A 2,916-nucleotide genomic window follows, 5' to 3' on the forward strand; every position below is an offset into this window, starting at 1 on the left:
CAAACTGCCCCTAACCCCAGACAACCAACAACAAAACACACACACACACAAAGATGGAAACTACAAAAAAGGCAAAACCCACGATACAGGCCCCAAATCACAAATACACAACCAAAACGCTACAGAAAAGCCCCAGATGCAGGCCCCAAATGCTACAGCTAGGCCTCAAAAGCTCAAGATGCATCCCAAAGCAAATATGCAGACCCCAAACGTTACAGAAAAGCCCCCAAACCCAGGCTGCACAAGTCTACAAGCAGGCCCCAAACTGCCAACAGAAGCAGGCACCAACCACACCCAGATGCAGACCCCAACAGCCCACAAGCAGCTCCTACCCCACCACCCCCTCCCAAGAACTGGACTCCACCCAGACACTGGCCCCAGACCCGGGCCCGCCCCCTGCCACCAATCCTCACCCCCCCACCCTCCCCCCCCCCCCCGACACAGGTGTACAAGCAGCTCACAACCTGCCCCTTCAGAGACCAGTCGTGTCCCCCCCCCCCCAAGACATGGGATGCAGAGGTGTACAACCAACTCCCAACTCCCTCCCCCTCAAAGGGAGGCCCCAAAGACCCCCAAATGGAGGCTCCTAGAGTGAACAAGCACCTCCCAACTCCCCAGGCACAGGCACCCCTCCCCCCCCAAACATAGGCCACATAGGTGTATAAACAGCCCAGACCCCCCTCCAAGACCCAGGCCCCTATAGTGTACAAGCAGCTCCCAGCCACCCCCAGATGCTGGCCCCAAAGTTGTACAAACAGCTCCCGGTCACCCCGCAGAAACAGATTCCTACATTGTACAAGCAGTTCCCAGCCCCCTAGACACAGGCCCTGACCCCCACAGAGGCAGGCCCCAAAGGTGTACAAGCAGCTCCCAGCCCTCCCCCAGACGCAGGCCCCAAGCCGCCCCCCCAATCACAGGCCCCTACAACCAGCACCCAACCCCCTACCCCCGATGCCAGCCCCAAAGGTGTAGAAGCAGCTCCAAGCCTCCTCCCCCAACCCAGGCTCCAACAGTGTACAAGCAGCTCCCAACCAACCCTCCCCTTTCCCCCTCCCCCCTGCCCTCCCCCTCCCCTACACAGGCTCCAAAGGAATACAAAGAGCTCCCACCCCTCCCCCAGATGCAGGTCTCAAATACCCCCCCAGAAGCAGGCCCCAAAGGTGTAGAGTCAGCTCCCAACCCCCTCAGTGCTGGCCCCAAGGGTCTACAAGCAGCTCCCCCCTTGCCCCCAGATACCGGCCCCAACCCCCCGACCCCCAGACACAGACCCCAAAAGCTTAATCACAGGCCCTGAACTCTAGAGGCAGGCTCCAAAACCCAGGACAAAGCCCCACTGGTTCAAGACAGGGCCCAAATCCCAGACACAGGCCCCAAACGCTAAACATATGCCAAAAAAAGTATTAGTGCTGGTGCCAAATGTTACAGACAGGCCCAAAAGCCCGAGATGCTCAAGGCTGAGACGTAACTTGGCTTTCTGAATTACTGGAAAGCAGCTTTCATTCTCAGATAATTGTGTGCAGGCTAGATAGGATGGGGCTTCAGGCACCCCTTCACCTGAGGAAACACACTGCCATCAGGCACCGCTGTGCCAGACAAGCTTGTTCTGCTAGAACACCCTACTCAGAGCACTGTGGCATTCAAGTGAACTGCTTTCATGCAAATATAACGACTGATGTTACAACCCACCTTGCCTGTGATTTAAAGATCAAAGCCGAAATTTCTTTAAGTGGTATATTCTTTATTGCAGCGCTTGATGCACGGGGGATCCTTCCTCCTATCGTGCAAGTTCGAAGTGACAAACTATGTCGTATTTATACAGCGAAACAATGAATATTCATTTAGTGCCTATACATATTCATTACCTAACCCCGCCTACCCTCGCTTCATATGCTAATTAGCTTATCAGTCCTTGCGCCTGCGCAAAGCCTTCCAAGAATTGTGGGCCAGGGTCTCCAGGATGTGGACAGTGGTCTTTGGGAGGAAGGCCGTAGGTCTTCCTCGTAATGCACTTTCTTAATCTTGCAAAGCAAGACGGACACCTTTCATAGTCACCTTGTGCTACTTGGTCGTTCTGCTCCAACCCAGCTCATGACCAGCCCCTCTTCTTACACAGCTCTTCAGAGTGCAGTTTGCTCCTTTGAGCCTGTGTGAGACACCTGTGAAAGAAAAAGAAACGCATAGGCCGATGCAGCATCCAAAGACACAGCACAACTAGGTAAGTTACTCTCATCTGCTCCCTTACCTCTGCCGCTTACCAGCCCCCGAGGCAGATGCTTCAATCTACCCTCTTCAAACAGCTACAACACCTCTAAAAGACAAAGAGGGGATGCTTAGAGGAACAGTGAGACCTACAACACAACAACTGCTACATCTGTTCCTCACTCACCTTGCCAGAGGCAGCTTTGCGTGTGACGTCCCAGGTTGTACACTGCGTTACCTAACCCTTACCGTAACCCTTACCCTAACCCTTCTCACCCTTACCATTACCCAAATCCTTACCTTTACTTTTTCCTTACCCTTACTCTTTCCTTTAACCATAACCTTACCCTTACCCTATACCTTACTCCAACCCTTCCCCTTACCTTCCCCTTCCCCTTACACTTAACCTAACCCTTACCCTTCCGCTTCCCCTAAAACATACCCTAACACTTTCCCTTACCCTTACACTTACCCTAACCCTTACTATTACCCTTACACTTACTCTTGCCCTAATCCTTGCTTGCACCCTTACACTTATCCTAACCCTTACTCTTACCCTTACTCAAACCCTTACTCTAACCCTTACCATGACCCGTACCCTTACACTTACTATTACACCTAACCCGTACCCTTAAACTTACCCTAACCCTTACCCTTACTCTAACCCTTACCCTCACCCATACCCTTACCCTTATCCAACCATTACCCTTACCCTTA

The 2,916-nt window shown here is 52.8% G+C and overlaps 1 long non-coding RNA gene across 1 annotated transcript; it reads right to left on the reverse strand.

Annotated features, from left to right (window-relative positions):
• Nucleotides 1-1,947: 1,947 nt before the first annotated feature.
• LOC116492944 lies at nt 1,948-2,540 on the reverse strand. Its single transcript, XR_004253699.1, has 3 exons — nt 2,387-2,540; nt 2,243-2,308; nt 1,948-2,156 (listed from the first exon to the last, which is right to left on the reverse strand). It is a non-coding gene; the product is annotated as an uncharacterized LOC116492944 (long non-coding RNA).
• Nucleotides 2,541-2,916: the final 376 nt, after the last annotated feature.

This window comes from Aythya fuligula, chromosome 10 (assembly GCF_009819795.1).
Source record: "Aythya fuligula isolate bAytFul2 chromosome 10, bAytFul2.pri, whole genome shotgun sequence".
Lineage (NCBI taxonomy): Eukaryota > Metazoa > Chordata > Aves > Anseriformes > Anatidae > Aythya > Aythya fuligula.